An 11,543-nucleotide genomic window follows, 5' to 3' on the forward strand; every position below is an offset into this window, starting at 1 on the left:
TACACCCCTGCTCAACCCGTACCCATAACTCTAACCTTAATCCTAACCCTAGCTTCATGTCCACATCCTGGCTCAACCCTAACCCTAGCTTCATGTCCACATCCTGGCTCAACCCTAACCCTAGCTTCATGTCCACATCCTGGCTCAACCCTAACCCTAACTTTATGTCCACATCCTGGCTCAACCCTAACCCTAACTTTATGTCCACATCCTGGCTCAACCCTAACCCTAACTTTATGTCCACATCCTGTCTCAACCCTAACCCTAACTTTATGTCCACATCCTGGCTCAACCCTAACCCTAGCTTCATGTCCACATCTTGGCTCAACCCTAACCCTAACTTTATGTCCACATCCTGTCTCAACCCTAACCCTAACTTTATGTCCACATCCTGGCTCAACCCTAACCCTAGCTTCATGTCCACATCTTGGCTCAACCCTAACCCTAACTTTATGTCCACAGCCCTGCAAGATGCAGGCAAGGCAGTATTGAATGTGTCGATGTCTGTCACCTTGATTACTCAAATTTCTCTCAACCTATGCACCTACAATGTACACTTTCATTTATAGGCTAGGTTGTAGCAACCTCATGATGAGTATAGGGAAAATATGAGTATCATGTAGTAGCCTACACCAATCGCTGTCACATTGAACTGGGTGAATGGAATATGAATGACAGACATCCAATATGCTGCAATAGAAATAAGGCCATGCTCATAAAAAAAAAGGATTGTCCTCCCTCAACTTAAACGGCACCAACCATCATATAGCGAAAACTAACAGACTGCCACCCCCACCCCCCGCTGCTTCCTCTATGGACATTTCATTTTCCTCATTGTCACATTTGTAAATGTATATATCATTTTTATTTTATTGTTTCATTCACACCTGCTCTGTTGGAGCTCGGAGCTTAAGTACTTCACTGTACCCTGCAACGACATCTGTGACCCTGTACATGTGACTAAATAAAAATCTAATCTACAAAACGATGGTAGGCCTTGGGTAGATTGTGTGTGTGAACCACACAGCTGTGTTGCAGCCATGTTGAGGTCAAGACACAGTTTGAAATGCAGAGAATACTGGTCATCTCAAACTGGCCGTTTTAGTGTACTGTATCACTGTCTTCTGGTACAAATGAAGGGCTGGATTTCATCCGTATCAAAGGATGTTGGCAGAAGATCCGCGTTATAACTCGATTGAAATTTAAAGGCATTTTCCCCTGTTCGCGGAGACTGCATTCACAGTAAACGCTGCATATGTCAGCTCAATCTGAAATTACCTTCACATATTAACGCTGACCTTGAATGAAACTTCGCTAACCAAGGTTGCCAGGTGCACGGTGTTTCCTCCGACACATTGGTGCGGCTGGCTTCTGGGTTGGATGCGTGTTGTGTTAAGAAGCAGTGTGGCTTGGTTGGGTTGTGTATCGGAGGATGCGTGACTTTCAACCTTTGTCTCTCCCGAGCCCGTACGGGAGTTGTAGCGATGAGACAAGATAGTAGCTACTAACAATTTGATACTACAAAATTTGGGAGAAAAAGGGGTAAAATTAAATTTAAAAAAAAATTGATTGTAGGATGGCTGGGGTGTTAGTCATGTCCCAGTTTAGGTCACCTAGCAGCACGTGTCCTGGAGATATATGGGGGACAATTAATTCACATATGTTGTCCAGGGCACAGCTGGGGGCAAAGGGTGGTCTATAGCAAGCCGCAACGGTGAGAGACTTGTTTCTGGAAAAGGTAGATGCTCAAATTGTTTTGGGTACAGACCTGGATAGTAAAACAGAACTCTGCACACTACAGTGCCTTGCGAAAGTATTCGGCCCCCTTGAACTTTGCGACGGATGGAGAGCATTTGTGAACAGCAGTTTTCAGTTCTTTCCACAGATTCTCGATTGGATTCAGGTCTGGACTTTGACTTGGCCATTCTAACACCTGGATATGTTTATTTTTGAACCATTCCATTGTAGATTTTGCTTTATGTTTTGGATCATTGTCTTACGCCAAACATAACGTTTTGCATTGTTGCCAAAAAGTTCAATTTTGGTTTCATCTGACCAGAGCACCTTCTTCCACATGTTTGGTGTGTCTCCCAGGTGGCTTGTGGCAAACTTTAAACAACACTTTTTATGGATATCTTTAAGAAATGGCTTTCTTCTTTCCACTCTTCCATTCTCTCCAGAAGTTCAGTGAGGATCTCTGAATGATCCAATGTTGACCTAAATGACTAATGATGATAAATACAATCCACCTGTGTGTAATCAAGTCTCCGTATAAATGCACCTGCACTGTGATAGTCTCAGAGGTCCGTCAAAAGCGCAGAGAGCATCATGAAGAACAAGGAACACACCAGGCAGGTCCGAGATACTGTTGTGAAGAAGTTTAAAGCCGGATTTGGATACAAAAAGATTTCCCAAGCTTTAAACATCCCAAGGAGCACTGTGCAAGCGATAATATTGAAATGGAAGGAGTATCAGACCACTGCAAATCTACCAAGACCTGGCCGTCCCTCTAAACTTTCAGCTCATACAAGGAGAAGACTGATCAGAGATGCAGCCAAGAGGCCCATGATCACTCTGGATGAACTGCAGAGATCTACAGCTGAGGTGGGAGACTCTGTCCATAGGACAACAATCAGTCGTATATTGCACAAATCTGGCCTTTATGGAAGAGTGGCAAGAAGAAAGCCATTTCTTAAAGATATCCATAAAAAGTGTCATTTAAAGTTTGCCACAAGCCACCTGGGAGACACACCAAACATGTGGAAGAAGGTGCTCTGGTCAGATGAAACCAAAATTGAACTTTTTGGCAACAATGCAAAACATTATGTTTGGCGTAAAAGCAACACAGCTCATCACCCTGAACACACCATCCCCACTGTCAAACATGGTGGTGGCAGCATCATGGTTTGGGCCTGCTTTTCTTCAGCAGGGACGGGGAAGATGGTTAAAATTGATGGGAAGATGGATGGAGCCAAATACAGGACCATTCTGGAAGAAAACCTGATGGAGTCTGCAAAAGACCTGAGACTGGGACGGAGATTTGTCTTCCAACAAGACAATGATGCAAAACATAAAGCAAAATCTACAATGGAATGGTTCAAAAATAAACATATCCAGGTGTTAGAATGGCCAAGTCAAAGTCCAGACCTGAATCCAATCGAGAATCTGTGGAAAGATCTGAAAACTGCTGTTCACAAATGCTCTCCATCCAACCTCACTGAGCTCGAGCTGTTTTGCAAGGAGGAATGGGAAAAAATGTCAGTCTCTTGATGTGCAAAACTGATAGAGACATACCCCAAGCGACTTACAGCTGTAATCGCAGCAAAAGGTGGCGCTACAAAGTATTAACTTAAGGGGGCTGAATAATTTTGCATGCCCAATTTTTCAGTTTTTGATTTGTTAAAAAAGTTTGAAATATCCAATAAATGTCGTTCCACTTCATGATTGTGTCCCACTTGTTGATTCTTCACAAAAAAATACAGTTTTATATCTTTACGTTTGAAGCCTGAAATGTGGCAAAAGGTCGCAAAGTTCAAGGGGGCCGAATACTTTCGCAAGGCACTGTAGATCTTTCTATTTTTCTTTTGTGTTATTGACTGTACGTTTGTTTATGTGTAACTCTGTGTTGTTGTTTTTGTCGCACTGCTATGCTTTATCTTGACCAGGTCGCAGTTGTAAATTACTGGCCTACCTGGTTAAATAAAGGTGAAATAACAAATACATTTCAAAAAATGTATGTCGTTGTTCAGCCACGACTCTGTGTAACATAAGATATTACAGTTTTTAAATGTCCCGTTGGTAGGATATACGTGCTTTCAGTTCATCCCATTTATTTTCCAGTGATTGAACATTGGCTAACAGTACAGATAGTAAAGGTGATGAGCCACTTGTCGCATGATCTTCACAAGACACCCGAAAAATCGCAGTTTTCTTCTCCATCGAATGACAGGGATGAGGGCCTGTTCGGGTGTTTGGAGTTTATCCTTCCGTCCGACTCATTAAAGAACAATTATTTGTCCAATCGAGGTGAATAATCACTTTTCTGATGTCCAGAAGCTTTTTTCAGTCATAAGAGACGTTAGCAGCAACATTATGTACAAAACAAGTTACAAACAATGCCCCAAAACAAACAAAATAGCACGTTAAGAGCCAATAAAACGGCAGCCATCCTCTCCGGCGCCATGTAGTCTAGTCTAATCTATTACCTCCCTTTGAGTGTGTCCACTAATTTCTCCCTGCTCCTACTCTCCATCCAGGTGTGCATCTTCAACGACTGGCTGACCAGTTAAAAAAAACAAACCAACAAAGAACAGGACAGGTTTCTATATTACAGATTCCTCTTCTACAGGTATGCCGTGTTGACTTCATGCTGCTGCTGTGGCTACATGCCAAACCTTTCAGAATTCCTGTCGGGCAGCAAGGTACATCTTACAGAGGGTCGCCAAGTCCCAAGTTCATTAGTAAACATCTAACATAAACCCATTTAATTATTGGTAGAATTGGGTCACAGCCGGGCAAGGATATCTTATGAGTCCAAAAACGACAGTATTCTAAACTCATTCTAATATTTGCTATTAACTCATTGGTGAGACTGTTATGACCTTTGCCTTATGTTCAACACCTGACTCAACCCCATCCCTAACTCCAACTCTAACCCCAGCCTTATCTACATGGCTTTCTTGCCCCCAAAAATGTATGGAAAGCCTAACTGATAAGGAATCGCATAATCTTACAGTACCTATGGCTGATTGGTCAGTCAAGAGCCAATGATGTTGCCCTGAAACTGAGGCAGCACTTCTGAATGTATATATAAAGCAGGGGTGCAGGTCAACCTCACTCATTGACAGGATCACACAGCAACCATGATATCTCTGGTCTTCATCTGCTCTTTGGAGCGGCTTGTGAGTTTAGGCTCTGTCGTGGAAATTCAGTACTGAGAGAGACTTGGTCATTTCTTCAAACAATCATATTGTTTTAATATTGATTCATTATTGCAATAATGAAGCCATCAATCCAACAGTCTTGACTGTCTAGACGTTGAATACCGGGTCTTTGTTATTCTACTCCTCCAGGTTAAGTTTATATCTTCAATCTATCTCTATCTCATCTATAGAATGCAGGCCCAGTTAGACTGGAGACATATGTATTGCATGCACAACTAATGATAGACTGGAATGTGGCAGTTTTATTTTATCACTGAGACATCAATCAATTGTTAGCTTCAAGCTATCTCTAGTAAAGCCCATGTCCTCGACTCCCAGATTAGCTGCAGGAAGCTAGAGTGGACACGATAAAACTCAGCCTTAGCAGGTGTCTTACTCTTAGTTAAATATATAATAGTTTACTATTAATATCAAACAAATCAGGTATGTAATTTTTCTATCACAGCTATTTGAGATGGTAACACTATCCATAGTGTCGAATAACTCTACTGCCATACAATTCAGTATGCATTCAGTATTAGAATATTTGACTTAAAAGGATCACTTTTTAGAAGCTCATGGGACAAAAGTTTGTCACACCTACACTTACAGTTGCTTGTCAAAAATATCTACAATCCTTTAGAGATGTCGAACAAATATCACAATCTTAGTTTTACATTATAATGTCACGCCCATGATTTTCATAATCTCGAAAGGTGAGGCAATGTGTCAATGATAACTGTGAGAGTTCTCTCTGTTTCCAGTTGCCACGGAGGAGGACCAGATCGTCGAAGGGTATGAGTGCTACTCCCAGCCCCACCAGGTGTCTCTGAACTCTGGGTACCACTTCTGTGGTGGTTCCCTGGTCAATGAGAACTCTGCTGCTCACTGCTACATGTCATGAGTGAACTACATACCTGTACCTGTACAAGTTTTATTTATTTAATTTTTATTTTTCCTTTATTTAACCAGGCAAGTCAGTTAAGAACAAATTCTTATTTTCAATGACGGCCTGGGAACAGTGGGTTAACTGCCTGTTCAGGGGCAGAATGACAGATTGTCAGCTCGGGGGTTTGAACTCGCAACCTTCCGGTTACTAGTCCAACGCTCTAACCACTAGGCTACCCTGCCGCCCCAGTATCCTATCCTATGTGCTTATAGATAAGACTTCCATTTAATGAATATATTCAATATGTGTACTGGTACATCAAGCTGCCTCACCCTACAGAAACAGGAGATAGAGCAACAGGCTGCACGAAGGTGTTGAGGGTGGTGGGTTTGTTCAGCTTGATCAGCATATAAAATATACCTGCTCAGGTAACCATTGCCTGTGTTAAAATGTAAATGTTCCATAAATGACATGTTCTGCCTTTCATTTCCTCTTCTTTCTTTCTATCCATTCTTTCATTTTTCATCCATCCTTACAGCTGCCGATAGCAACAAGCTACAGTGCCTGAAATCTCTCATTGTCTCTGTCTCAGGGTGATTCCGGTGGCCCCGTGGTGTGCAACGGTGAGTTGCAGGGTGTTGTGTCCTGAGGTTATGGCTGGGCCGAGCCCGGTAAATCCGGTGTCTACGCCAAGGTAAGAATATAGGTGTAACGACCGTTGGTGGAAGAAGGTGAGGACCAAGATGCAGCGTGGTAAGTGTTCATCATTATTTTAATAAACTAAACACTAAATACAACAAGGAACAAAAGAAACAACTGAAACAGCTCCATCAGGTGCAAAACACACTAAACAGAAAATAATTACCCACAAAACCCATTTGGGCAAGAGCTACCTAAGTATGGTTCTCAATCAGAGACAACGACAAACAGCTGTCCCTGATTGAGAACCATACCCGGCCAAAAACAAAAAAATACAAAAACATAGAAAAAAGAACACCCTAGTCACACCCTGGCCTAACCAAAATAGAGAATAAAAAGCCTCTCTATGGCCAAGGCGTGACAGTACCCCCCAACCAAAGGTGCGGACTCCGCCTGCAAAACCTGACTCTAAAGGGGGGGTCCGGATGGGCCTTCTTACGGCGGCGGCTCGGGTGCGGGACGTGGACCCTGCTCCACCTCAGTCTTGGCCCACTTAGGTGGTGCCTCTGGAGCGGGGACCTTCGCAGCGGGCCCGGACTGAAGACCCTCGTAGAGGGCGCCTCTGGACTGAGGGGCGCCTCTGGACTGAGGGGCTGCGATTCTGGCAGCTCCGGAGTGAAAGGCGGCTCTGACAGCTCCGGAGTGAAGGGCGGCTCTGACAGCTCCGGAGTGAAGGGCGGCTCTGACAGCTCCGGAGTGAAGGGCGGCTCTGACAGCTCCGGAGTGGAGGGCGGCTCTGACAGCTCCGGAGTGGAGGGCGGCTCTGACAGCTCCGGAGTGGAGGGCGGCTCTGACAGCTCCGGAGTGGAGGGCGGCTCTGACAGCTCCGGAGTGAAAGGCGGCTCTGACAGCTCCGGAGTGGAGGGCGGCTCTGACAGCTCCGGAGTGGAGGGCGGCTCTGACAGCTCCGGAGTGGAGGGCGGCTCTGACAGCTCCGGAGTGGAGGGCGGCTCTGACAGCTCCGGAGTGGAGGGCGGCTCTGACAGCTCCGGAGTGGAGGGCGGCTCTGACAGCTCCGGAGTGGAGGGCGGCTCTGACAGCTCCGGAGTGAAAGGCGGCTCTGACAGCTCCGGAGTGAAGGGCGGCTCTGACAGCGCCGGAATGAAGGGCGGCTCTGACAACTCCGGAGTGAAGGGCGGCTCTGACAACTCCGGAGTGAAGGGCGGCTCTGACAGCTCCGGAGTGGAGGGCGGCTCTGACAGCTCCGGAGTGGAGGGCGGCTCTGACAGCTCCGGAGTGGAGGGCGGCTCTGACAGCTCCGGAGTGGAGGGCGGCTCTGACAGCGCCGGAGTGAAAGGCGGCTCTGACAGCTCCGGAGTGGAGGGCAGCTCTGACAGCTCCGGAGTGAAGGGCGGCTCTGACAGCTCCGGAGTGAAGGGCGGCTCTGACAGCTCCGGATTGAAGGGCGGCTCTGACAGCTCCGGAGTGAAGGGCGGCTCCAATGTAGTGCACCGGGCTAAGAACACGTACTGGAGACACCGTACGCTCCACCGCATAACATGGTGCCTGACCAGTACGATGCCCGCCATGGTAAGCACGTCTTGGAGAGCTGTAGCGCTGAGCTGGCACAGGTGACATCAACTCCCAGACACGCTCCGTTGGGCGGATGTCATGCCTCATGACAGCAACTCCCTCATTACTCTCTCCTCCAATCTCCCCATTAACTCTTTCACTGCCTCTGCTTCGCTAACCATCGCTCACCTCCATTTCACCCTGACCGGCTCTGGTTCCATCCTTGGCTCCTTGCGATAAGCACAGGGAGTTGGCTCAGGTCTGACTCCTGACTCTGCCACACTCCCCGTGTGCCACCCCCCAATACATGTTTGGAGCTGCCTCTCGGGCTTCCTTGCCAGCCATGCAAACTACTTGTAGTATTTCCGCTCAGCCTTAGCTGCCTCCAGTTCCTCCTGTGGACGGCAATACTCCCCAGCCTGTGCCCAGGGTCCCTTTCCTTCCAGTATCTCCTCCCATGTCCATTTATCCAGATAGCTCTGCTGCTCCTCACCACGCTGCTTGGTCCTTTGGTGGTGGGTAGTTCTGTAACGACCGTTGGTGGAAGAAGGTGAGGACCAAGATGCAGCGTGGTAAGTGTTCATCATAATTTTAATAAACTGAACACTAAATACAACAAGGAACAAAAGAAACAACCGAAACAGCTCCGTCAGGTGCAAAACACACTAAACAGAAAATAACTACCCACAAGAGCTACCTAAGTATGGGCAAGAGCTACCTAAGTATGGTTCTCAATTAGAGACAACGACAGACAGCTGTCCCTGATTGAGAACCATACCTGGCCAAAAACAAAGAAATACAAAAACATAGAACAAATAACATAGAACGCCCACCCTAGTCACACCCTGGCCTAACCAAAATAGAGAATAAAAAGCCTCTCTATGGCCAGGGCGTGACAATAGCCTTCTGCTTTGTGGGATAAAGCATCAAGTAGTTTCAAATAAATACTTTAATGGGCTTGTGACAGCATTCCTTTATTAGACCACTAGCTCATCCCTGTCACAACTACATGTTTCTAACTTCAATAATACCAACTTCACCCCAGCTCTAATACCAACTTTATCTCAGGTCTACAGTGACTTGGCCCTGTGCCCACTAATGTCTCCCTTCTCCTTCTCTTCCTCCAGGTGTGCATCTTCAACGACTGGCTGACCAGCACCACGACCACCTACTAAATCTGATTGGTCGTGTCATGTACTGTCATGTTGTCTTGTCTCTGTCCTTTCCCTTCACCCTGTCTCCCTCTGCTGGTCGTGTTAGGTTACCTTTTCTCCCCCGCTTTCCCCCAGCTGTCCCTTGTCTCCTCTAACTACCCATTCACCCCGTTCCCCACCTGTTCCCTTTTTTCCCTCTGATTAGGTCCCAATATCTCTCTCTGTTTCTGCTCCTGTCCTTGTCGGATTCTTGTTTGTTTGTGTCATTCATGCCTGAACCAGACTGTCGTCATGTTTGCTGTAACCTTGTCCTGTCCTGTCGGAATCTGCCGGTCCATCTGAGCCTACCTATGTTTGGTAATTAAAGAAGCTCTGTTTAAGTTGATTCGCTTTTGGGTCCTCATTCACGCACCGTAACAGAAGAATCCGACCAAGAATGGACCCAGCGACTTCGGATCCTCTCCACTCAGCCGTCGAGATCCAGGGAGCGATGCTAGGCAGACACAAGCAGGAATTGTCTGCTGCTCGACATGCCGTTGAGACCCTGGCCACCCAAGTCTCCAACCTCACAGAACAGGTTCACCATCTCCGCCTCGATCCACCGGCCACTTCCAGGGCTTTCGAATCTCCGGAGCCCAGAATCAATAACCCGCCGTGTTACTCTGGGGAGCCCACTGAATGCCGCTCGTTCCTCACCCAGTGTGATATTGTGTTTTCTCTCCAGCCCAACACTTACTCCAGGAGCACTGCTCGTGTCGCCTACGTCATATCTCTCCTTATTGGACGGGCTCGTGAGTGGGGCACGGCAATCTGGGAGGCAAGGGCTGAGTGTACTAACCAGTATCAAGACTTTAAGGAGGAGATGATACGGGTTTTTGATCAATCTGTTTTTGGGGAGGAGGCTTCCAGGGCCCTGTCTTCCCTATGTCAAGGCAATCGATCCATAACAGACTACTCTATTGAGTTTCGCACTCTTGCTGTCTCCAGTGGCTGGAACGAGCCGGCCTTGCTCGCTCGTCTTCTGGAGGGTTTCCGCGCAGAGGTAAAGGATGAGATTCTCTCCCGGGAGGTTCCTTCCAGCGTGGATTCCTTGATTGAACTCGCTATTCGCATTGAGCGACGGGTTGATCTTCGTCACCGAGCTCGTGGAAAGGAGCTCGCGCTCTCCGTCGCCTCCCTCTCCGCATCACTACCATCTTCCTCTGCCGGCTCGGGTGCTGAGCCCATGCAGCTGGGAGGTATCCGCATCTCGACTGAGGAGAGGGAACGGAGAATCACCAACCGCCTCTGTCTCTATTGCGGTTCCGCTGGTCATTTTGTCACTTCATGTCCAGTAAAAGGCCAGAGCTCGTCAGTAAGCGGAGGGCTACTGGTGAGCGCTACTACTCCTGTCTCTCCTTCAAGATCCTGCACTACCTTGTCGGTCCATCTACGCTGGACCGGTTCGTCAGCTTCCTGCAGTGCCTTAATAGACTCTGGGGCGGAGGGCTGTTTTATGGACGAGACCTGGGCTCGGGAACATGACATTCCTCTCAGACAGTTAAAGGAGCCCACGGCCTTGTTCGCCCTGGATGGTAGTCCTCTCCCCAGGATTCAGCGTGAGACGCTACCTTTAACCCTCACTGTTTCTGGTAATCATAGTGAAACCATTTCTTTTTTAATTTTTCGTTCACCTTTTACACCTGTTGTTTTGGGCCATCCCTGGCTAGTTTGTCATAATCCTTCCATTAATTGGTCTAGTAATTCTATCCTCTCCTGGAACGTCTCTTGTCATGTGAAATGTTTAATGTCTGCTATCCCTCCTGTTTCCTCTGTCTCTTCTTCACAGGAGGAGCCTGGTGATTTGACAGGGGTGCCGGAGGAATATCACGATCTGCGCACGGTGTTCAGTCGGTCCAGGGCCACCTCTCTTCCTCCACACCGGTCGTATGATTGTAGTATTGATCTCCTTCCGGGAACCACCCCCCCCCCGGGGTAGACTATACTCTCTGTCGGCTCCCGAACGTAAGGCTCTCGAAGATTATTTGTCTGTAGCTCTTGACGCCGGTACCATAGTCCCCTCCTCCTCTCCCGCCGGAGCGGGGTTTTTTTTTGTCAAGAAGAAGGACGGGTCTCTGCGCCCCTGCATAGATTATCGAGGGCTGAATGACATAACAGTGAAGAATCGTTATCCTCTTCCTCTTATGTCTTCAGCCTTCGAGATCCTGCAGGGAGCCAGGTTTTTCACTAAGTTGGACCTTCGTAACGCTTACCATCTCGTGCGCATCAGGGAGGGGGACGAGTGGAAGACGGCGTTTAACACTCCGTTAGGGCACTTTGAATACCGGGTTCTTCCTTTCGGCCTCGCTAACGCTCCAGCTGTCTTTC

Source organism: Oncorhynchus mykiss, chromosome 3 (genome assembly GCF_057628025.1).
Source record: "Oncorhynchus mykiss isolate SJ-2025 chromosome 3, ASM5762802v1, whole genome shotgun sequence".
In the NCBI taxonomy this organism is placed as follows: Eukaryota; Metazoa; Chordata; class Actinopteri; order Salmoniformes; family Salmonidae; genus Oncorhynchus; species Oncorhynchus mykiss.